The sequence below is a fragment of the Amblyraja radiata genome, chromosome 11 (genome assembly GCF_010909765.2).
Source record: "Amblyraja radiata isolate CabotCenter1 chromosome 11, sAmbRad1.1.pri, whole genome shotgun sequence".
Classification (NCBI taxonomy): Eukaryota; Metazoa; Chordata; class Chondrichthyes; order Rajiformes; family Rajidae; genus Amblyraja; species Amblyraja radiata.
Genome location: NC_045966.1, coordinates 55,890,445 through 55,916,938, shown reverse-complemented (window position 1 = coordinate 55,916,938; position 26,494 = coordinate 55,890,445). Strand labels below are relative to the sequence as shown.

General features: G+C 46.0%; 1 protein-coding gene across 1 annotated transcript in view; it reads left to right on the top strand.

Moving 5' to 3' along the window:
* Positions 1 to 26,494, top strand: part of dock2 (dedicator of cytokinesis 2) — a 703,541-nt gene that overhangs the window by 289,927 nt on the left and 387,120 nt on the right. The window lies entirely within an intron of this gene.

Sequence of the window (26,494 nt, the reverse complement as noted above, 5' to 3'; positions counted from 1 at the left end):
TCCCATTTTAGAGAGTACCTGGTTCTTGGGGGATTGATATTAAAAATTCCCCTCATAAGTTTGGTTACCAGGGGTGAGTCCCAACAGAATGATGCTCTGATCCTCACCATAGATATGTTGAAAGGGCACTTCTGGCACAGTTAATGGCACTGTAACTGAGCCCCTCATCATAATGGAGGCCTGCCAGGAATTCCAGAACAGACGTTATGTTCATCGAACTGTAGGTGATGTTGTTTCTGTGGCAATATATCTCCCATTTCCTGATGTATACCAGATATAGTTGTTTTTTTTGGTGGACTGTCTGTGGCTTGCTGAGATAATGTTCAATGTTCGGTCCGCCAGTCCCAGTTGCAGTAAAGGTTTCTTTAGACTCTACAAATTGATAGGTCTGTTGTATTTGACATGGATGGGTTCCCCTGTTACGGGATGAACCAATAATCTGGTTGTTTCAGGATGGTGATACATGGTTAAAACCCATGTCGAGCATCACAGGGAACCATGGTTAAGTAGGCCAATCGGCACTACCAATTAACAGACACTGAGTCTTGTTGTATTTTTCATAATACCCGACTGATGATGCAGAAAAGGAGGGAATGCATAGATAAACAATTGCCCCCTCGATGCAGTGAAAAGCATCTGTCCCTGCTGTCCCAGGGTCTGGTTCCCAAGAAACACAGTTTGGTAACTGGTGATTAAGTCTTATTTTATTGAATTTGCATGACCTGATGTTTGTCACTGAATTTTGGGTTACCTGGTAGGTAAATAGCTGATATTCAAATATTTCTCTGGATACACCATTACCAAATTGTATTAGTCAGATTGTCACTCTGTAGTCTGACATGCTGGTGATTTATCCCAGAGCAGTATGACTTTAGGCCATAGAACGCACCCCACATTTCCAGGTAGTTTATGCCCAGTGTCTGTGATAATGATGCCTCCTGTGCCTTTCATCTACCTCCACAGATGGAGATGGAATTGGTAGTACCCCAACCAAGCACACTGGCATTAGTTTGTAGCACCACTAAGGGTTTGCTGATAACGATAGGTTTGGAACAATGCCGAATGTTATCCCTCCACCGTTTTAATTCCACAAGCTTTGATTGGTGGCTTATTGGTCTGTCGAAATGACCAGTATTAACTTTGAGTGCTTGTATTTTTGCCCTTTGTAGATTTTTGGTAATACAAAGGTCCAAATTGTGTGGCTGGAAAGGCAGACACTATATGCCAATTACCCTTGCTACCAATCTGATAGACGGTTCACTGATGTCAGTGGGGTTGTTGCAGGCCTCAGTTAAGACTGTAGCCTTGTCCTTTGGTAAAGTCACCGACATGTGAGCTGTCAATAGTGAACCCCAAATAATCCATTATGTTGGTAGGCGTTAGTTTAGATTTAACTGGATGGATGATAACCCCAGTTTTCACCCAATTGTATGGTGGCTGTTACAGCTAGTTTGGCCAACTCCAAAGTTATGCCCACCATTAGTATGATCATATGATTATGTATTTGGTAGAGCTCTATACAGCCAGAGCTGCCCCATCCAGTTGAATTTTTTTTTTAAACGTTTGTGATCAGTCCGTGTAGGCACTGAATAGTAAGCATCTTTTAGGTCGATGGTAGCCATGGAGTAGCCTTTGGAAATCAGTTCTTTAGCAGTTACCAGTTCCCATTTTGTGAATATATAGTACAATGTATTCAATTTGGTCAATTCTATGATGATGCGACTGTCACCATCTATTTTGTTTTTGGTAAAGATGTAAGACACAAATTTCAGCCAATCGTGTTGGGTTTACCCATTACCCCTTTTGCACAATTCAATGGTATATCCCTGGATACTGCTTAGGAAATAAGTGTCTGTAGTTGATATACACCATGTATCCAAAAGAGTGTAATCTCCCACAAATATGTGTATTATCCACTCTTCCTATCATTTGTAAGGGACCAGACCCACCTACCTCCATTGTTACCAGTGGATGTTTGCTTCTTCTGTGTAGTCTTCGTGGAGGTTGAGGCGCCGGTGTCTGTGTTTGTTTTTGGGTTGGGGGTTTGCGCATCTTCCACGAAGGCCGGTCTGGGCTATGGTCTAAAAGACCGCTGTCCTGTATGCCCGGCCTTTGATCTTTCTCCAGTTTCTCTTGTTCTGTTGGTGGGTGCATAAGGGTGCTGTCTTTGGCTGTAGGAGATCCTTAATGTTGTCGCCTTTATGAGCCCCAGGGTTTTTCTAAGTCCTGCTCCGACATGTTTCCAGATGCTATTTCCACGACTGGAACATTCAGGGATACGCAGTTTCCTGGTCCCAAGTATTTTTGCAGTGGTGTCCATCGTGGTCTGGCTGTATTTGGACACCATGACCAGTAGATTTTGCCTTCCTGCACCCCCTGCACACTTGTAGTTTTGTTCGTCAAAACCCCTCTTCAGGGTCAGCCCATAATTGACCCCCAAGTACTCCCCTCTGACGAGGGAGATGCACTGTGCAGCCCTACGTAAGGTGCTGCTGTGGGTGTTTTTTATATCCCCACGATGACTAGACTCCATCTCCCGGAGTCTGTCATGTTGGAGCTTTTGCTCCATAAGCCGCTCCAACCGGCTCCAGCGCTCACAGTCGCCGGCCGCTCGCGGCTGCTCAAAGTCAGACTCATCAGTCAACGACTCTTTTGGTTTTCTTCTTGCCTTCCCGCCCAGACGCAGTGTTTAATCTGGCCTGTGCGGGGGCAAAGTCGGGCACAGCTGTTCCCTTACGGGTGATTCCTGTGCCGCCGGCCGCTGCTGGCGTCCGCAACTCCGCGGTCTTCCCCCGCCAGCTTTGTCGCAGCTCTGGTCGACTTCTTTGCCTTTTGCATGTTTCCCCACCTGTAGAACAGTATGGGAACAATAAAGACCGCAGTATCACTTACCTGCAGGTCCAGGCTTAAAACTTGCCGTTATGGGGGAACGTCCTTCCACCCCTCCTCCTGCCGTTTTGACTTGTCAAAGCCAACGGCTCCGATCTGTATAGTCTCCCGCCCAGCCATGGTGTTTAATCTGGCCAGTGCGGGAGCGAAGTCGGGAACAGCTGTTCCCTTACGGGTGATTCCTGTGCCGCCTGCCGTTGTTTGCACAGCTCTCCATGTTTCCCCACCTGTGAAACAGTATGGGGAGAATAAAGACCGCAGTTTCACTTACCTGCAGGTCCAGGTTTATACTGTCGCTACGGGGGAACGTCGTTCCACCCCGCCTCCTGCCGTTTCGACTTGTCAAAGTCGACGGCCCCATTCTGAATAGTCTCCCGCCCGGCCGTGGTGTTCTGGCTGGCGCGGGACCAAAAGTCGGCACAGCTGATCCCACTTACGGGGCTTGTGCCTTCAGCTGCTGCTAGCTCCCGCAACTTCGCGGTCCTCCCCAGCCAGCTTCACTCGCAGCACTTGTGGACACTATTTTGTCCAGCTTCCCCCTTGTGTAAAACATCGCGGGGAACAAAAAACTACCGCAGAGTAAGTCACTTACCTGCAGGTCGCGGTTTCAAACTTACCGCTGCGGGGGAACGCTCCACCCCGCCTGTCGTTTCACAAGCGTGAAAGCGATATGGCACGCATGCGTCCTGGCGGGGTTCTTCACGTAGTCACTCACGTGACTCCGAAGTAAAACATGGAGATAATGTAAGCTCTGTCTTTGTAGTCATACATGTGCCAAGTCTTTATGTGAATTCCAAAAATCCTGCTTCTTAATTCCTTTCTACCATCGTGAATATACTGACTCACCATCATAGCGCCATCGGGTGATTCAGTGTGGAAACAGGCCCTTCGACCAAACTTGCCCATGCCAGCCAACATGTCCCAGCTACACTTGTCCAACTTGCCTGCATTTGGTCCAAATCCTTACAAACCTGTCCCATCCATGTACCTGATGAACAGTTTCTTAAATGGTAGGATAGTCCCTGCCTCAACTACCTCCCTTGCAGCTTGTTCCATAAACCCACCACCCCTTGTGTGAAAAAGTTACCCCTCAGATTCCCATTTAATCTTTTCCCCCTTCACCTTGAACCTATGTCCTCTGGTCCTCGAGGGCTTCAGCTTCAATTGTTTCTGTACCCTGCTCTGTGGTGCAAGGAAGAAGGGTCACCCTCATTGCACTGGATTTTGATCTCATCCAAATGCAGCATGTTCGTAACCCATTGATGTAAAGTATGTGTGCAATGCACAATGTAAGGTCACATAAACATTTATGGCCACAAGCTTAAACGCAAAACAACTCAACCCTTTGTGTAAGAATTCTGCTGCCCTCATTTTTTAATTTCTTATATTGCTTGTCTGGGTCCTTCAGTCAGTCAATACAGTTGATTTCTGCTTACGCTCGATCTTGATGATTACAATAGCACAGTGGCGCAATGGTAAAGTTGTTGTCTTACAACGCCAGAGACCCGGGTTTGATCCTGACTATGGCTGCTGTCTGTATGGAGTTTGTACGTTCTCCATGTGGCCTGTGTGGGTTATCACCGGGTGCTCTGGTTTCCTTCGACACTCCAAAGATGTACAAGTTTGTAGGCTAATAGGCTTGGTAAAATTGTAAATTGTCCCTATTGTGTGTAGGATAGTGCTAGTGTATGGAGATTGCTGGTAGGCACGGATTCAGTGGCTGAAGAGCCTGTTTCCGTGCTGTATCTCTAAATTAAAATTAAACTCAACTTCCATTGCATAAACTTCTAACAATAAAAAAACATACTTTTTAAGCATCTTATTCTTATTGATACACAGAGTGGCGAATAGAGCTACTGTGTCTGAGTTCCAATGGTCTGGGTTCAGTGAACCTCGGGTGCTACTTATGTGGAGTTTGCACATTCTCACTGGGACCATGTGGGTTTCCTCCGAGCGCTCTTTCCTCCCAGATCCCAACAACATGCAAGTTGGCTGATTAATTCTCTGTTGTAAACCAGTGTGTTGATGAGTGGTCAAATTTGTGAAAAGTTCATTTCAGTTTAGTTTAAGTTTAGAGATACAGCGTGGAAACAGGCCCTTCGGCCCATCGAATCCGCATCGACCAGCAATCCCTGCACATTAACACAAGCCTTCACACACTAGGGACAATTTACACTTATACCGACTATACAAAGCCAAGCCAATTAACTTACAAGCCTGTACGTATTTGGAGTGTGGGAGGAAACTGAAGATCTCGGAGAAGATTGGACGCCAGACAGCATCCTTAGTTGGGATCGAACCCGGGTCTCCGGTGCAGCAAGCACTGTAATATAGCAAATCTACCGCTGCGCCACCGTGCCGCCCGTACCTAGACCACGCTAACAAACGAATACACATACACTAGTTCTATGTTAGATCTAGTTTTACATCCTATAGACCAGGGGCAATTTACAAAAGCCAATTAACCTACAAACCTGCACATCTTCGGAATGTGGGAGGAAACTGGATTACCCAGAGAAAGCCCACACAGTCACTGGGAGAACGTACAAACACCGTACAGACAGCACCCATAGTCAAGATAAAACCTGGGTCTCTGGCAACTCTACTGCTGTGCCACTGTCCCGCAGTTAATGTGACCAGGGATGGAGGGAGCTAAATCACATGCAGGCTGAGGAGATTAATTTAGCTTGGCATCTTATTCAGCACAGACATTGTGGGCTGAAGGACTTGTTCCTGTGCTGTACTATTCTATGTTCTAAGTCCAACAGGCCTTTCATTACAGTTAATGTGGAGTGAATTCAATGATTTGAGTATACGATTAGTGTATCTGGGTGCTCGCTGGTTGGCATTGACTGTGAGGACCAAAGGCCTGTTTCCATGATGAATGATTTCATAACTCAATAACAACTCGGAATTCTGTTCACTCAATCTTGGGCCCTCTCAAAACTCACCTGAAAAAGTAGCAAGAACAGAAGAGCTGCAGGATGAACTTTGTGGATCAGGCAATTTCCAACTGTGGAGGCAAATTGATAGTTATGTATCAGGTCTGGACTTCATCTAGATTCTAACCTAGACTTCAGATGAAGCGTCTCAACCCAAAATGTCAACTATCCATTTCCTGCTAAAGTTGCTGCTTGATCTGCTGAGTCTCACCATTAGCTCTAGTTTCCAGCTTCTGCAGACTCTTGTGCCTCCAGTACTGCACACACTATTCTCACAGTAATCGTATTAAGATTTTATATGGGCAATTCGTTGCATCCTCACTTTTACATCGTACAATTTTGATGAGCGTTTTACAACCTTATCGACCTTCAGTGTCCTGTTAACCTGGACCTTGGCTTCCTCTGCTCATTGGAGTGATGGGCCTTCTGCTATTAACAGTTTTATTGCAATGGCAAGTCTTTACAACTCCTTGCTAATCTCATAAATCTCATAGCCCACAAGCCTATCAAGCCTACCATCATTTTAAAATGAACAAGACTGTCAAAGGAAATGGAAGGCCTGCATTTGTGTGGTGCCCCCTGTGACCCTTTCACAACACCCCATGGGTTTTGAAGCTGACAAAAGCTGACATTTAATGTGCAGCCACTGTTGCACTGTAGAAAACAATGCAACTGGTGGTGTAAAGAGCAAGCTCATACATCCTAAATGGTTAGGCCCACAAACTTTGTGGTTTAATAACCAGAGGTGAGTGATACATATTGGCCAGTGTACTAATGACACCCCCCCTGCTCTTCTTTGAATTTATGTGATGGGAATTTCTGTACTTTGCTGAGAAGAGAGACAGGAATTGTGACTCTGAAGGATATTGTTACTGACCATGCAGCACACCCACAGCGCAGTAATGCAATAAAAGGCCTGACTGGACTTTCACATTCAGTCCCAGAATATAGAACATTGAACGGTACAGCATAGGAACCAATCCTTCGGCCCACGATGTCTACTGAATATGACACCAACCTACATTAATCACCTGTGCCTGCATATGATCCAGATTCATCCATTCCTTGCATATCCATATGCATATCCAAAAGCCTTTTTAAATGCCACAATTCTATCTGCATCGAGGAACACACTGATTACATGTTCTACGTACCCACCACATTGTAAAACAAATTGCCCAGCACATCTCCTTTAAATATTCCCCCTCTGATCTTAAAGCAGTCCTCTAATCTTTCATATTTCCGCCATGGTATAAAGTTTCTGAACATCTACCCTATCTCACCCTCTTGTAATTATATATAGTTCTATCAGGTCACCCCTCAATCTCCAATGTTTCAGAGATAACAATTCAAAATATCTCCTGGAAAATGTTGATCTCAATTCTATTCTCATGTCAATTCCCTTCAGATTCTACCAGCAATGTACACTAGGGGCAATTTACACTGGCCAATTAATCTCCCACTAGTACATGTTTGGCATCAGGAGGGATACTGGAGCACCGAGGAGACACGCATGGTAACAGAAAGAACATACAAACTCCAGATAGACACGGCTCGAGGTCAGAATGGCCATGTTAGTTCCAACTATAGGTCATTCAAGGCTTGTCTCTGAGCATGTGCAGCTTCCACACGTAAGAAGCCTTCAACCGTGTGAAATGGCAACATCAGCGTTGATGTTTGCGAGCAGCAGCTCCAGTAGTGAGATGTCTTCTTGTTGGTATTCATACAGCTCAGCAACCAGGAAGAGCTCAGGGAAAGACATGGTTTTCAATACAAGATAAGGTCATGATCACCGTAGTTGTAAGAGAATTGTAAGATGAACATGTTTATGCTCCCTGCCTCTTGTAAGTCAGAAAGGGTTTTGCACTAGGATGTCTGTGAGATGTGAGGCAGAGAATTTGAGTGAGGACAGGTAGTTCTGCTTCATCGTGTGTTTCCTCACCGCGAATTGGATACAACACGGATGTGGAATTAGGGAACACTATCTGTGGTAACCTGGACAAATTTGTTATAAAGGGCCTGTCCCACTTAGGAGACCTAAACAGCAACCTCTGGTGACCTTGCCCGCCACCCAAAAAAAAATCAAGGTCGAGGTGACCTGCAACCTGCGACAAAAAAATTATCGATTTTTAAAACGGCAGCCTATTTTTAGTCGAGGCCGGTTTTAATCATGATGAAAAAATAGCAGCAACCTAGATGAAGCCTCGACCACGCGGAAACCACTTTCGACCATTAGGGAGTGTGACCAAAACCTCCTGTGACCTCATGGAAACCTTGGGTGGCGGGCAAGGTCACCAGAGGTTGCTGTTTAGGTCTCCTAAGTGGGACAGGCCCTTAACACGGTTTCAAGTGGGAACTAGAGAACTATTTAGAAACATTAAGTTTGTAAATTGACATGCAAAAAAAGCCATTTTGCAAAGAAAATCAGTTTATAGAAATAAAAAAAATGCTTCTGAATGAACTTCCCACAGTAATTATAGTTATGGGGTAACAGAGGTTATGGGGAGAAGGCAGGAGAATGTGGTTAGAAGGGAGAGATAGATCAGCTATGATTGAATGGCAGCGTGGACGATGGGCCGAATGGCCTAATTCTGCTCCTATCACTTGACATTGTCTCTTATGAACAGAGTCCTTCAGTTTCATCATAGGCAGTTATTGAAATTGACATGCATCACTTTTACTGACTCTTGTGTAATGATACTCTGAACAATGTAACATGCAGCCTTTGCTATTTTTTAGCTTGCAGTGACAGAAATAAACTTAAAGCTGGTGTTAAAATAATCCTTTGATTTTTCAAAATCCTGCAGGGAAAATAATACCTTGGTTATTGTGAGTCGATAATTCGCTACCCCACAACTCTCTTTTCTCCGTTGACACATTTGTTTCTCTGTATCACGAGTCTTTTTAGGAATGCAGCTATTGCAGTACAGCAGATGTACCTGCATGTTCCCACTTGCTGTCTATCCACTCTGTGGTGCCTGCTTCAAAGGTGACAACTTTCTTCTCTGGACTACTGAGCCAGCAGCAATACTACTGACTGCCATTTGTTGTTGAAGATGCAATTTCTTCACCCACAGGAGGTAGATCTTTGCAACTCTCTGCCCGAGAGGCCTGTGGTGGGGCAGCAGTTGAGTTTATTCAGGATAGAGATTGAGAGAATTTTACATTTTGCTTGAATCAAGGGATATGAGATTACTGCTGGAGGTGACACTGATGCAAGATCAACTGGTATGGTGAGGTACTTTATTTGTCACATGTACCGAGGTACAGTGGAAATAATGTTTGTGTACAGATCAACACAAGAATCACTGTACCTAAGCACGTACACACATCTCAGAAACAGTAGAAGTGTATAGCAGTAGTACAGTGTCTGTGGAATTCTCTGCCTCAGAGGGCGGTGGAGGCAGATTCTCTGGATGCTTTCAAGAGAGAGCTAGATAGAGCTCTTAAAAATAGCAGTCAGGGGATATGGGGAGAAGGCAGGAACGGGGTACTGATTGGGGATGATCAGCCATGATCACATTGAATGGCGGTGCTGGCTCGAAGGGCCAAATGGCCTACTCCTGCACCTATTGTCTATTGTCTATTGTCTATACACTGAAATTACACATGTTACCCAGTTTGGCGCCATTTTCAAGCCCCAGATGTTGTAAGTGCAGGGATCTTGATCTGACCGTGAAGCTCTGTTGTCCTGGCGATGTTGCAGGTTCGGCCTGGCCAAGCATAGCCGTGGTGTCCTCCACCGCTATATACTCTTAAAGTTTATACTGTAAACTATACTCTTTATACTGGCACGTAGGACTGAATGGCCCATTCTTGCACCTCATTTTTTACTGTTCATTCAGTAGCAATTGGCGTCAGCCAGAGCCTGCCTCACGAAGCATCACCGTGTGAACACGCTAATCAGTGTTTTTATCGTTGGTCAGATGCTGCGGTCAATATAATAAGATGTCAGCACTAATGTAATCTGGGATCTGTGTGGCAATGCCAAAGCAAGGTGTTTAGCATTGTACAGTTCCTCCAGCCATTGTATTCTTGTGGTGTCTGCCAGATTTCTGTTCCTGGGTGTCCAAATTAAAAAGGAAAAAGTATGCGGGGAAGGGGATTTACAAAGAGGTGTGAATACCATCAATAGTCATAGACTCATGCAGCAGAGAAATGGGCCTTCATTCCGACTCGTACCTGCTGAGCAAGTTTTATAATTGAGCTTGTGCCATTTGCCTGGGTTTGGCCCATATTCCTCTCAATGGCACGATCGTAACCACCTCCACTGCTTCCTCTGGCAGCTTGTTCCATATCCCCTGCACTCTCTGTGTGAAGAAATTTCCCCTCGGGTCTTCTTTTAATTATTTTCCTTTACTGTAAACTAATGCTATCTAGTTCCAGACTCCTCTGCTGTGGAAAATAGACTGTGACTATTCACCTTATCTGTACCTCTCATGATTTTGTAAACCTCCATAAGGCCATCTTTCAGTCTCCTGCACTCCAGGCAAAAGTCTCCCAGTTATCCAAATCTATCTATACCTATCTGGTCCCCCTCACTGGCTCTTCCCCCATGATGCCCCCTCCCCCCATGGCTCTTCCCCGTCTTTTCTCCGAGCTCAACCCCCCAATACCCACAACTCCCCGCCCCCACAAACCCCCCTTCCCCCCACACAACCACCCCCCCACACACACACCGTCCCGCACACACACCCCCCACAACCCCCCTCCCCCCGCTCACACACCTCTCCCCCCCACAACCGCTCCGCCCACACACACCCACCACGCCACCACACACCCCTATCCCTGCTCACACACCCCTCCCCCACAATCCCTCCGCCCACACACACCCCCTCCCACATCCCTCCTCCCTCCTCCAGCACCCTTTCCACCCACATACACACCTCCCCCCTACCTTACACCCCCCGGCCACAAACCCCCCCCCCCCCACACACCCTCCCTCGCACCACACCACCCTCTCCCCATCCTACAACTCCCCGTTGGCACACACATCTCCTCCCACCCAACCCCACACCCCCCCACCACACACCCCACTTCCCCATCCCCCTCCCCTCCTCCCCTCTCACACATGAGCAGGAGGTGGAGGGAGGGAGTGCTCGGGGATGAGGGGAGATGAGCCGCACCTGCGCAGTTAGGGGCTATGGGTGAGTGGTGGAATATTGCGTTGGGGGAAAGGGTTGCGTTGTGGGACCAGGCCTCCCGTGTGACTGGGCCCCAACGGGGTCCCACTTAGTCTAGTTATCCTGAAAATTCAAGCATTTGAATGCTGATAACATCCTGGTAAGTCTTCTCTGTACCTTTCCCGGATTTCAAGTCTTATAACCTTATGTAGCTTACAAGTTAGAAAAGTGAGACGGGGAGTTTTTCGACTGAGAATTAGATTTAAGGATGGAGACATTTTCAATAGTTGCAGAATATTGCTGGAGGATGCTGGTTACTGGAACTGATGCTCCTAAAGGTCAGCAATGATATTGCCACTCTGTGTTTGTAGACAGAAGCAGACACAAGCTTGGAATGAACATCACACTTATTGCATGTGAATGTTATGTATCACTCTTGATCCTGAATTGTTGGTAGAAATTGATATTGAGTCTTCTTCTACTTCTTGCGTATGGTATGCACAGCTTGAAGACACCAAAACACTACATCTATTTGTTTGTGCACGTCAGGTTGATTGCATTAGTCGAAACAGGGTGCACCACGTGAAGGTTGCAATCTCCCACCTCGGTATTGAGCGGAATCTAATGGTACATTGACTGATCTTGATCATCTAGCACCATGACCAGAATGCTTGGGTCCCATTCTCTGCTAGGTTCTGCCGTTCTTTGCTATTTCCAGATCAGGTTCCACCCAGTGTCAGCATAAACAGTGCCATAAAATTTTGAGTGAGTAGGCAGCAGAATTCCAGTGCGTCACTTGCAATTCACAATCACAATAATACTTTATTAGCCAAGTATGTTTTGCAACATACGAGGAATTTCATTTTCCAAGTCAGTCATACAAATAAAAAGCAACAGAACACACAAAACAAATGTTAACATAAACATCCACCACAGTGACTCCTCCACATTCCTCACTGTGATGGAAGGCGAAAAAAGTTCAATCTCTTCCCTTTGCTCTCCTGCGGTTGGGAGCCTCGAGCCCTTTGTTAAGGGGATGATCTTGACTCCCATAGCCGGGCATCACCTACATCCGAGGGATCTCAGCTCCCCCGCTCCAGACGATCGAACCCTGTGTCAGGGCTGGTCGAACCTTCTGCATCGTTGAAGCTCCCGACATCCTCGGCCTCTCCTGAGACTGTGAGTTCTTGATGTAAAGTCGCAGGCGTGGTTGGAATGATACCAGGCATGGGATCGACTCTGATGTAAGTCCACGCCCGCGATGGGGCCCAAGATCAGTCTGAGGAGGCCTTCAGCACCATTGATGGCAGGCCGCAGAGCGACCGGAGAATTCGATCCGGAGGGGGCGCTGCACAGCAGCAGTCTCTACCTACAGACAGTCTGTATTTCAATCTTTTATTTTTATTTTTAATTAGTCTAAAGTTTTGTGTTGGAGGAAACTTTAACTTTTCTATGTGGGGGAGGGAGGCAGGGTAAGGGGGAAACCGTTTCCCAGTCTCTTCCTGGCAGGGACGTGACTATTTCTCCGAGTCGCGTCCTCGCCCCCCACCTCGTGGCCTACCAGCTGGATCGGAGCGGCCTTTCCTGCCGGGGACCGGGAACCGGACCAGGGCTGCTACAGCGGCGGCGCAGCGCTGGAGTCACCGCGGAGCGGGCGATGCCTACCTGGGTCACCGTTTGGAGCTCCGGAGCGTTGGGCCGCTGCTCCAACATCGTGGAGCTCTGGTACGGAGAGCTTCCAACGCGGGCGGCGCTGAACAACATCATGGAGTCCTGGGGCGCCTTGCAGAGGGCCTACAGCAGCAGTCTCCACCCGGCGCGACCTGTGGACTTTGGAAGCCGCCGACTCCGGTAGGAGGGGGCCGACTCTGGTGTCCATGCCGCTGAGGACGTCCCGCAGCCCCGACGTCGGACTTGTATCACCCCGGCGAGCGGTCCTGGACATCTGGCCGCCCGTAGCTGCAATTGCGGAGGGCTCGGGGAGGCCCTGACCACGGGGAACAGTGGAGGAAGAGACTGACTTTGGTGCCTTCCCACACAGTGGGAAACTTTGATTCTGCCGTGTGGGGATGTTTTATGTTAAATTCTATAGTGTGTGTTCTTTACACCTTTTCTGGCTTAATCCCTCCCCTCACCACCTCCAGTTTAAATTCCAGTTGAAATATTTTGGAGGACCCAAGAACCAAGAACCAAGAACATCTCCGGCAAGGTCAGAAACTGACAAAAAAGTTTTCCTCTCGCCCTCCCCCTTCCCCTCCCCCTTCCCCTCCCCCTCCCCCCACATAAAACGAACCGGAGAACATTTATAACCGGAGGACTTTTAACACACACTATAAATAAAAAATATACAAAAAAATGAACAGACTGTTGGCGGGGCTGCCAATCGTGCGGCGCCCCCTAGTGATTTCATCACATTCCTCATGACTGGATCGAGACTATCGAATTTAGATTAAAAACTGGGACAGGATGAGAAAGTTAGCAAGATTTTATCTTTAGTGTAATAAAATGGGAGAAGGCAAGAGATGGGGGCCAGGGTGAATAAGATAGCAGAGGCATGATAGGCTGAATGGTCACTTGCTGCATCAGGATGTCTTTGAGATGTTTATTGTAAATCTTTCATGTGTCCCTGCCAAAAAGTTTGATGGAGTCAGCAACATCATTGCAGCACAGTGACATGAAAACTGCAACATATACTTTACCATTAAGTACAACTGCTCCTCGCCCTACGATGGGGTTACATTCCAATAAACCCATTGTAAATCAAAATTATCGTAAGTCGAAAACACATTTAATACAATTTGATCACGTAACCGGAAGTGAGCTGCGGCTCGCTTTCGTTGCCGAGCGTTTGCGCCATAGTAAAGTCGAAATATCATAAGTCAAAGCATCATAATAATAATAATAATAATAATAATATCTTTTATTGTCATTGCACGTCAGTGCAACGAGATTTAGTAGAATAGTAAATAGGGAAGCTTCTGTATTCCTTTTTTGGATGCAGCACAACTTTGTGCAAGGATTATAAACTTCATGAGTATTATCAGAAAAGGCTTGGTGCTGTTTTTTTTCCCCCAAAATCATTTGCTGTTTTTCTATTTCCATTATTCAGCACCAACTCCTGTACAGTTTTACAAAGAGTCGCTCACTGGGATGGAAAGCGATTCTTCCATCCCGAGTCAGTGTGGGCCACAGTGAGCCAGTGAGAGCGTAGGGAATATTAACTGTGATTGTAGACTGCAGTTCTCAAAGTCAGATTCCAAATTACGAGAGGATTTTGCAGCTGAGACTGATCACAGAATGTACACCCTGCTTTATATCTTAGCAGACAACTGTCATGCTCTAAGTGTATTCATGCTTCAATTTTCTTTTCCCCGGCTAAATTGCGCACAAATAGTGTTAGAATAAATTGACGCATCAAAACACATTTGATTGAAAAACCGTAAGCACATCAGAACCGAGTCAGTCAGATGCTTCTGCTTTTCTTATTTATTCAGATAAATTGCATTGTGAAACAAACATTCAACTGAACCACCACGATCTTATCGAATTATTATTCTGACGAGAAATTGTCCCAATGGTGAGATGAATTTATCCAGTGTGTTACTGAAACTGGCGATCAAGAAGTTGGTAAATCCTGTTTCTGGTTTTACAAACTCAGGCAAAGAAAGGATGGGACTGATTCTGAGATATTTAGTTTAGTTTAGTTTAGAGACACAGAGCGGAAACAGGCCTTTCGGCCCACTGTGACCACACGAACCAGTGATCTCCGCACATTAACGCTACCCTACACACACACTAGGGACAATTTACATTTATACCAAGCCAATTAACCTACAAACCTGTACGTCTTTGGAGTGTGGGAGGAAACCGAAGATCTCTGAGAAAACCCACACAGGTCACGGGTAGAATGTAGAAACTCCATACAAATAAGCACCCGTAGTCAGAATCGAATCCAGGTGCTGTATGGTTGTAACTACACCGCTGAACCGCCATGCTGCCCACAAAAATAATAGGTGAGCAACTCATTCAAGCTATAAATGAACCAGCAACCAAAGGATGACTCTGTTTCCACTACAGTCCTCTGCACTACCAACAGAGCTATCAAAGGAAATATACCAAGCAATTTTCTGGATATTAGGTAATTAGGAATCAGTGTGCGTACTCAATAGCCTAAATGCATGTAAAAGAATCAAGTACACCCAGAAGGAGTAGGAGAGATTAACTCTGGCAGTCCTACTCTTGGGGAATGACCTTGTCTTATTGAACACCTTGTTTTGTCAGAGGCACAAGCATACGACATCATGGCAACATGCCCAGTCGAATCACTGGCAAGTATCAGATTACTCTATTGTCTGATCAAGGGATTGCAAAGATTTCCTCATGACGTGTGTCATTGCAGACACTGATGTTTGCTGGACTGACCATCACACTTAGTTATCTCTGTTGACCTGCTCACAAAATATTAGCATCAATGGAAACATTGTCACAATGAGATGAATATTGAAGCTCTCAATTACCCCACGATGCCAGGTCTTCAAGGACAACCTGTCAAACTCGCAGCTTACATGAGAACTCTGAAAGGTGACAGTTTTTCTGGGACAGCCTGCCCATGTGATGTCTTTGAGAGCTTTAACCTTTATTTTTTTGGGACAATGTTGCAGTTGATGCTAATGTTTAGAGACCAGGTCATTGGGAATAACTGAGCCAATTAGGTAGCGGTCAGTCCAACCCATGGGAGCTTGAGCTGGTCTGAAGTCCGCCACAAATGGCAGCTGCAACAAAATTCTTGGTTTATTCATAAATTCAAAATGATAGGAGCAGAATTAGGCCATTTGGCCCATCAAGCCTACTCTACCATTCAATCATGGTTGACCTATTTTCCTCTCTTAACCCCATTCTCCTGCCTTCTCCCCATAACCCCTAATACTCATACTAATCAAGAATCTGTCTCTCTCTGCCTTAAAAATATCCATTGACTTGGCCTCCACAACCTTTTTTAACTGCCAAGAAGAACGAGAACTAGATTGACAAATGGACCAGCAGATTGTGGATCTAATTCACTGCAGTCTAAGTGGCTACACTTTGTTTGTGGATCCATATATCTGTGACAACAGATTTCTTCAAGGGAAAATGAAAATGTGGTATCTGAACTTTGAGGTCCATCAGAAAACCCAGGACCATAAGTATATTTGGTATCTCAAGAGTGGCAGCCATGACAATCATGGGTTTTTCAACAGTAAAAAAAAATTTCTACCCCATCCCCATGTGAATGAACTTACCAGGAACAAATTGTGAGCAATTTTGGGCACCATAACTGAGGAAGGAAGTGCTGGCTCTGGAGATGGTCCAGAGGAGGTTTACAAGAATGATCCCAGAAATGAGTAGGTTAACCTATGATGTGTGTTTTTGTTGGCACTGGGCCTGTACTCGCTGGAGTTTAGAAGAATGAGGGGGGGGGGGGGTGCCTCGTTGAAACATACAGAACATTCAAAGGTTTGGATAGAGTGGATGTGGAGAGGATGTTTCCATTAGTGTGAGAGACTAGGACTAGAGGTCATAGACTCAGAATTAAAGGGCGTTCCTTTAGTAAGGAGATGAGGAGGAATGACTTTAGTCAGAGGATGGTGAATCTGTGGAATTCTTTGCCACAGAAGGCTGTAGAGGCCGTCAGTGGATATTTTGAAGGCAGAGATAGGTAGGTTCTTGAATAGTACAGGGGTCAGAGGTTATTGGGCGAAGGCAGGAGAATGGGGTTAGGAGGGAGAGATAGATCAGCCATGATTGAATGGCAGAGTGGACGTGATGGCCTAATTCTACTCCTAGTCCTTATGACCTGAGGAGCAGAGGTATGCTGGAAGAAAGACCTTGATGAACCCTCAAAAGTAACTATGTCCTTGACATATCGGGTTCTTCATTCTATGCCACCACAAACCATTCAGGCCGCTTTGCCTCTTAGCGTACGAGGAGCCCTCCTCTCTGAATATCGTTCTAGAATGGGGAATTGCTATGACCTTCAATTGTAAAATGTGAAATAAAACGAAAGACTAAATGATTGTGCATCAAGCTGTGAGTATATTATGAAGCATGACTATGGGAGAACCAGACAAAGGTCACAGTACCATAGAGATTGGCTGATCGATTATATGCTTCATTGGGTCTGACATTCATTATGAATGACCCAGCCTGTAATTAATTCAAGATTCACTGGTTTGGACATCTTGGGAGCATTGACTTGTTTGTATATATGCAGAAATGTTTCTTGTTGGAGTGTGTGAACTGTTCACAAGCAGCAACAGGAGAGAATGGTCATTTCAAACATGAGGAACAAAAGGAAACATAATATCACATTCCGTCTAGAGACTGATGCCCGTGTGCTCAACTTTCTCCATTGTTGTGTCTAAACATATCATGAAAGAGACTCTGCAGGACCTTATTTTCTTTTTACCCAAAAGGGCTACACTTTACATCTGGTTTCTGCTATCTGTGACAATAAGCAGCTCAGTCACAAATTATCATTCCAATCAGGTCGATCCTATCCTGGGCAAAATCACTGTTGCATTTCCCCATCAGATCCCAGGTGTAAAGGTAATAATAATAATGGATGGGATTTATATAGCGCCTTTCTAATACTCAAGGCACTTTACATCGCATTATTCATTCACTCCTCAGTCACACTCGGTGGTGGTAAGCTACTTCTGTAGCCACAGCTGCCCTGGGGCAGACTGACGGAAGCGTGGCTGCCATTCTGCGCCTACGGCCCCTCCGACCACCACCAATCACTCACACACATTCACACACATTCACACACAGGCAAAGGTGGGTGAAGTGTCTTGCCCAAGGACACAACGACAGTATGCACTCCAAGCGGGATTCGAACCGGCTACCTTCCGGTCGCCAGCCGAACACTTAGCCTATTGTGCCATCTGTCGTCCCAAAAGGTACCAATGTAATGCTCCAATTTCAGTGCCAGCTCAATTAGCAGGGACTATGAACTGAACATAACTTCTTTGGGCTGGCTTGTTGAAGAGAACACCAATGATTGTTCCATGAGGAGATAATTGTTGCAGCAATGAATATGCCTTGATTGTGTGTTCACAAAAAAATAAAAAGGATGTTAATTGTTGAACTGCTGTGCCCAATCTGAGAAAATAGTAGACGAAACAACGAGAGATGATGTTGCAGAGCTCTCGTCGGAGAGAGGAGCAGAACTTCGTCAAAGTAGTATGTCTTTCTAAGTGCCAACATTTCTGAGGATATTTGGTTTCACCTTAGAAGAGAGGTGATGTGATTTACACGCCTCTCTTCTTTATCCTTGTGGGTGATGAATATCTCAGGTTTAGGAGGTAGTTATCAAGAAAAACATGTCATGCTGTACCCATTGCAATTGTCTCCATGCCCTTTAACATCTATGTTCCAAGTAATACTTTGTGTACTCGAAGTGCTTCTACGTAGATGGTCTGCAGTTGTTTCTACTACATGCTCTCTACATGAACATTCATGGACCATTGTCTATGGCAAAGCCATTTCTTGTATAACTTTATCTCTTTTTGTAACTTTAGTCAATCAAATTATTTCTCAAATTTATTTTCCATTTTTCCATGCTGAAATGGATGTCACAAATCACTAAAGGTGCTGTGGCTGGTTAACAAGGTTGCAAACAATGCACCAGCGATCATTTAAGAGGAAAATAACTGAAAGGAAACATTTTATGGTGTTGGCGGCGCGACTCACACGTTGCAGCGGCCCCTACAGCCTGTCTGTCTTTTTTTTATTTTTTGTCTAGTTAAATATAGTGTTGGTTTTTTTTAATACTGGTTTTAAATGTGTATATGTGGGGGGTGGGGGGGGGGGAGGGGGAAACTGTTTAAAATCTCTTCCCTGTCTGGGAGACCCGACCTTTTCCGTGTTGGGTCTCCGTTGTCGTTGGGGCCTAGCACCGTGGAGCGGCCTCCAACCTGAACGACCCGGGGGCTCGGGAGACTGCGGAGCTGCGGACTACTCACCATCGTGGGGTTGGCCGGCCTCGGAGCGTGGGGAGCGGTGGTGACTCGCTGCTGCGACTCGACTCCTGGGGCTCGGAGGCTCCAGCAACGCAGCCGCAGGTCCGGTGGACTGGGACATCGGGAGCTCACGGGTCCGGGGGGAGAGAGAGACCGCTTCCCGGAGCTCCCGCAAAGCGACTTCTCCAGCCCGTGTCGCGGGGTTGGAACGACCTGGAGCGGGGTCATACATCACCCGGCACGGCTTCATGGCGGTGGGACATTCCAGCGCCCACCTTCGAGACTTCTAGACCGGGAGCGGGGCCGTAAATCGCCCGGCACGGCCTAAAATGGCTGTGGGACTTATCATCGCCCGCCTGGGGCTTCGACATCGGGAGAGTCATGGAGAACAGGGGAGAGAAAAGACTTTGCCTTCCATCACAGTGGGTTCACTGTGATGGATGTTTGTGTGAACTAAATTGTGTGTATGTCTAGGAATTGTCTTTGTTTGTATGGCTGTGGAACTCACTGAGGCTCAAATGACAATAAATTGTATTGTATTGTATTGTATTGTATTGTATTTATGCAGGAAGAAACTGCAGATGCTGGTTTACACCGAAGATAGACACAAAATGCTGGAGTAACAGGCAGCATCTCTGGTTAGAAGGAATGGGTGACATTTCGGGTTGAGACCCTTCTCCAGTCTAAAGAAGGGTCTCGACCCGAAACTTCACCCATTCCTTCTAACCAAGGAGATATTTTAAACTGATTCAACCATTCTTTAGTTTTGGTATCAGTACATTATGAAAAGAGATAAAAAAAACATCGAGGCAGTGTTGCGAAATGTGGCTGGTGGTTTGCAGGATCACGCCAGAGGTGAATACAGGAAATAATATAATCACTGCTTTGTTCACTCTGGGAGAATGAAGGATAATCTTACAGAATCTAATAAGGAACTATTTGATAGCTAGATGTATGAAGGATGTTGGAAAGATTAAGAAATAAAAATGATAAATATCCAAGATAGTTGTTAATGGATCGTATATGGGATTCAGAATATATTTTCTTACTGGGAGATAGGTTAGTGTGTGAAAATGCTGCAAAGTGTTCTTCAAGAGAATAACCTAGATGCTTTAGTGTGGCATGGTGGCACAGCAGTGGAGTTGCTGCCTTACATCACCAGGGACCGGGTTCGATCCTGAGTATGCGTGCTGTCTGTATGGAGTTTGTACGTTCTCCCTGTGACCTGCGTGGGTTTTCTCCGATATTTTTTGGTTTACTCCCACACTCCAAAGACGTATAGGTTTGTAGGCTAATTTGTTTGGTGATAAATGTGAAACTGTCCCTGATGTGTGTAGGATAATGTTAGTGGGTGGGGATTGCTGGTCGGTGCGGACTCGGTGGGCCGAAGGACCTGTTTCCGCGCTGTATCTCTAAACTAAACTAAACTAGTTTTGAATAGAAAGCTTGCTAAAAGCATGACGGAGAAAGGAATATAACTGCTTGCTGATGGAGACAGTAGAAGGAAGGTGGTTACAGCATTTGTTGACTTAAACATTGGTGAAGAGCAGAAGACATAATGATTTCTTCTTGTGTGGTACATTTGATGTCCCACACGTGTGCACTCAAATCACGATGCAGTGTTGCTTCATGAAAATGGTGTTTCGCCTTTGAAATGCATTCAACAGCAAGAGATTGCTCCATTTGTGCAGCACTTTTAAATTGAACTCATCACAAAAAGTTAAGTCGTACTATTTTATGCCTACATAGACTTGAACAAGATGAGAAGTTTTTAATTACTGGCCATCAACCTCTCCAGGGCTGAAACTTAATTATTTCATACATGGAACTGCATTATTTTGGGCATGAGTTGTTTATCAGCCCATTTGTTGAGAGATGAGTGTATTGAAGCTCTCTCTTTGTTTCCAGGGACTCGTATCTTCCAAGCATCTTGGTGTTTATAATACAGCTAACTTTTAATAAGCCCACAACCCCTGGCAGCATCACCAGAAGGACAACTTTAGAACACAAAATGTTGGTTCAAATTTCTCCCTCCCTTAATAGCTTGACAAACTCGTGAATAATTTTACCCCAGAGAGCTGGAGTGGCTCACGGAGCAGTGCCTGCGAGACGCGCTGCTTGAGGGGCGCTCTCGCATCTACAAGGCAAAAGCTCCAGAAGAACCTGTCCCCCGCTCGACTCCAGCGGAGGAGCGTTCCATTGCAGGGGGGGCAGCAACAGGCGGTAGGAACAATGACCGGTCGCCCCGCTATCCCCATCACCGCGCCGAGCCCAGTCCCGCTAGTGCCTGAACTGCGGGCTGGATGTCTAGCCATCCGAACAGGCATCCGGCCGGTGGCGTCCGATTCGTCGGACGGGGACATGTCTCCACCTAAATGGAGGAGAGACAGCCGCCTGAGCTGCATCCAACAGCAATTGGAGCAGCTCCAGCGAGATGCGCAGAAAGAGCGCTCTCGCGGAGGGAGGTCAGGCACCCCCTCCACAGTGCCTCATGCACTGCCCTCTGCTCCCTCATTACTGGAGGCTAGCATTGGTGACCAGGGCTGGGCTGGTCTGGAACAGGGGCAGGTGGACGAATTCGGGAGTATGCCAGGGGTGCAGGAACATGAAGAGCTGTTGGGTGTGATGGACCGCTTGTAGCAACCCCACGGGCTGGAGCACTGCTGGAACCAAGAATGGCGGCCAGCATCAACCATTACTGGAAAAGGTGCTCGCTGAGGTGCTGAAACAACACAGCACCAGAAAACGGTGAGGCCCTCAAAGAAAAAAGTGTCAACAGCCAAATCTGGGGCATGTGGGTCACACATCCAGACCCAAGAACTCAAGCTACAGCGGATCCTAAGGCTCCTGACGTCAGCCATCACAGCCTTTGCTCGTTCCGTGGAGACCACGGAGATGGATACCTGCCAGCAGGATGTGCTGGCATTAATGTGTACCACACAATTTGAGATCAACAATCTCCGGAGGGAAACATAAGACCTGCCCTCAATCCCAAATTTGCTGGCTTGTGTAAAGCCCCAGCTGCGGAGACGGACGCGCTGCCATTTGGGAAAGATTTCAATAAAAACTGAAGGAGATGCAGGAAGCATCAAAAACCTTCGGCCTAATGAGGGCAGGCCCCGGGACGAGCAAACCAAGACCTCCGATACCCAAGTGGCAGCACCCCACGGCATCCACCAGTCGACGTCCGCAATATGGGACTGGTGAACGCTTGGGGTCCGCACATTATCCCCAAAGATCTTTCAGATCAGGGCCCGCAGCTGACCCTCTGGAAAATGCGCCTCCCCCCAACATCGCCAGCACGTCAGAACAAAATCTTCAGGAAAATGAAGAAACAGAATCGCCAATAACCATGGAGGTAGGTGGGTCTGGTCCCTACCAGCATATAGAGAATAAGGGTGCTTTATTAACAGGGGGGAGATTACACTTGTTTCAAGAAGCATGGGGTATGGTCACGAGTGACAAGTATATACTCAACAACATTACAGGATATAAAATACAATTCATGTCAGAAAAAACGCCGCCAGTTCAACAATGGCCCCAAAGGGTATTTCTCCCTCCGTCAAAGAGAAACGTGAGGGACAAGCTGAACTGGTGAGACTTATCACAAAGGGGGTCATCGAAAAGACCAAACATGAACCTTTGGAAATTGTATCGAATATATTCACTAAAACCAAAAAAGATGGTGTCTGTCGCATCATCATTGACTTAACATCACTAAACAAATTTGTTAAGTATATACATTTTCAAAATGGAGACATATGTTACTGCCAAACAACTGAATTCCAAAGGACACTTCATGGCAAGCATTTATCTTAAAGATGCTTACTATCTAGTACCCATATACAAGGATCATCGCAGATACCTAAAATTTATCTGGATGGTACAAAGCATTGCCCTATGGGCGAACTTCAGCCCAAGATTATTCACCAAAATATTGAACCCAGCCATGGCAATACTAAGAAAACATATTGTCATGGCATATCTGGAGGATATTCTCATAGTAGGGAAAACGATGGAATTGGCTGTGGCAGCAGTATCAGCTACAAAACAGCTCCTCGAAACTCTGGGGTTCGTCCTACATCCAGATAAATCTAAGTTGAAGCCATCCACTATCATGGACTACCTGGGCTTCACAATTAACTCAGTCCATATGACTGTTACCTTGCCAAAGGCAAAAATGGTTGAATTAGCACAATCATGCAACAAATTAATGGTCAACGAGCGACCAACTATTCGACAAGTAGCAAGAGTAATTGGGGAAATGGTAGCAGCATTTCCGGCTACACAATTCGGACCTTTGCACTATCAAAAAATTTACAGAGAGCAAAGGTACGGGCAATAAAACGACATACAGGTCACTATGATCGTGTCATGAACTTACCCACTGAAGCAATATCAGAGCTACAGTGGTGGGCAGAAAATGTTTGGCATAGTTTCAGCCCTATCTTTATCACTAACCCTACTTTAGTTATTCAAACAGATGCCAGTGCTCAAGGCTGGGGAGCGACTAACTCCATATCCAGCACAAGTGGTAGATGGACTAAACTAGAGTCATCATTACTACTTACACTGGGCATTAACTATCTAGAGATGTTGGGCGCCTTTTATGGTTTAAAAGCATATGTATCTAATATGCAGCACTTGCATGTTCGGTTACAAATTGATAAATACTACGGTGATGGCTTATATTAACCATATGGGTGGCATAAAATCATTATCATGCGACAAATTGGTCAACATGATTTGGCAATGGTATGTTGAAAGACATATTTGGCTATCAGCTACTTACCTACCAGGTAAGCTAAACACCCATGCCATGAGAAAATTAAACGCCAGGGTTGCAAGTTTGAACAGACCTTACCTGGAACTGGGATTGTCCAAACAAACCATCACCACCATGTCGGCATTCCTTCGAACATCCACCAAGAGGCAGTACTTAACCAGCATCAAAAAAGGGAGAAGTACTGCCAGGAAACATGGACAACATACGCAACAGCTACAGCCACCAACATGCTGGAGTTCCTGGCCATCTACACCACGATGTAGGGATCAGTTACAGTGCCATCAACACAGCGCAGAGTGCTCTTTCTGCTTATCTCAAACCAGCGGCAGGACAACAGGCGATGGGATCCCATCCACTGGTGGTAAAACTGATGAAGGGCATTTACAATATCAAGCCCTAAGCCCAGGTATACTCATATTTGGGATATCAGTGTGGTCCTGACATATCTCAGGGAATGGCCACCAGCCAGATCCCCCGGCCTCGAGCAAGCTACACTAAAGACGCTTAGGTTGATGGCACTTGTATCCGCTCAGAGGGTCCAGTCACTACACCTATTGCGACTGGACAACATGATCACAGCTCCAGACCAGATCTGTCGTTATCCAGCGACTGGTCAAACAGAGCAGACCAGGAACACCTAATCCAGTCGTGGCTTACCCACCAGAACCACGGTTATGTGCCATGACCTACCTACTATCCTACATAGACACAACCAGAATATTCGAGGGAGATGAAAAGCCTTGTGGGTCAGTCACAAAAACCTTATGGTGGGGTACGAGCCAAACCATTGCGAGATGGCTCAAGCAGGTGCTAGAAACTGCTGGGATAAACACTAACATGTACAAATTTTATTCCACCAGGGCAGCATCCATGTCGACGGCTAAAGAATGGACATGCCTATACACCACATCCTGGCTACAGCAGGATGGTGGGAAGGGAAAAGACCGTTCAGAAATTTTATAATAAGCCGTTGGCAAAACCTGGTTTATTTGCAGTAAAGATTTACGAACTGCAAATATTTAATTTAAGCCCAGGGGAGCAACTTAATTCTTTGTTGTTATTGTTTAAAAAATACCATTGTGTTTTTCTACAAATAGACTCATTGGTTCATTACGATAACACTTCCTCCCTCAAGAACTTCGGCAGTGAGTGAAATGAAACTGTTACACGGTTTGAAATCACAGAGCTTTGAAATCTTCACGTAGTCACTCACGTGACTCCGAAGTAAAATAGTAAGATTAAACGAGAACTTACCAGTTTGAAGTTTGATCTGTATTTTATGAGGAGTTACGATGAGGGATTACGTGCCCTCCGCTCCCACCCTCATTATATGGATCAAACTAATAAATTGATGTCTCCTTATCTTTACTATGTTTACTTCAAAATAACTGTGTCTATCTGTGATTCCACACCGCTGCTTGGAAGTATGCCGCGCCTGCGCACTGAGCGGGTTCTTCACGTAATCCCTCATCGTAACTCCTCATAAAATACAGATCAAACTTCAAACTGGTAAGTTCTCGTTTAATCTTACTATTTTACCCCAGAGAGGTTATAGAGAGCATCACAAGGACGTTGCCAAATTTGGAGAGTTATAGTTAAGAGAAGAGATGGGGTCGGCTGGGTTTGTTTACCTGGGAACAAAGAAGGTTGACAGGAGATTTAATTGAGATGTTTAACATTATCAGAGGCCTGAAAAAGGGCAAAGAGAAATAAGTTATTTTTCTTGACAGAAAAGTCAATATTTAAGGGACAAAGTGTTAATTTAAATGGCAGAAGGATTAATGGGGATTTGACGAAAAAACCTTCTCAGCCTGAATTCTCTGCTTCAAAGGATGGTGGAGGCGAGAATATTTAAATAAATGCTCTGATGAGCACTGAATTGCTTAACCTACAAAGCCATGTACTGTAGATAGAATTAGCATGCATAGTTGTTCATTGCTGGCACTGAAATAATGTGAGGTGAATGATCTCCCACTTCGCTGCAAATTCTACAGTTTGGTAGAATAACATGTGATCAGATGGTGGTGCAGCGGTAGTGTTGCTGCCTTATAACGCTTGCAGCGCCAGAGGCCCGGGATTGATCCCGGATACGGGTGCAGTCTGTTCGGAGTTTGTACGCTCGCCCCGTGACCGCGTGGGTATTCTCTGCGCGGTTTCCTCCCACATTCCAAAGACGTACAGGTTTGTAGGTTAATTGACTTGATAAGTGCAATTTGTCCCTCTCCATCGGGTGGCTCCACCAAAGTGGCTGCCTCGCCAACAGTCTGTCTGCCCCTTTCTGTTTTTATTATTTTAAGTATGGTTTAGTGTTTCTTAGTCTGTTTTATGGGGGGGGGGGGGGGGGGGGGGGGGGTGGGTAATTGGGGGAAACTTTTTTCAATCACTAACCTCGATGGAGATGCGATTTTTCGACGTATCGCATCTCCGGCCCCCCCCTGTGGCTTAACAATGTGGGGTGGTGCGGCCTCTCCTGAAGACCGACCCGACACTTCGAGCCGCGGGTGTGTGGACTTTGACATCAAAGGAGCCTGCGATCCTTTGCCGAGGATCGCATGTGAAGAGCTCCAACTGTGACTTTAACACCGTGAAGCCCGTGGCCCGTGGTAAGAAGAAGTCGACTCGGGAGCTCCATGCCGCGGAGTGTTCCACGCCGTCCTGACGCCGGAGTTTCAATCATCCCGACGCGAGGGCTTCGGACTTCGGACCGTCAACAGCTCCGACCATGGGTGAACAAAGGAGGACGATGATTGAACT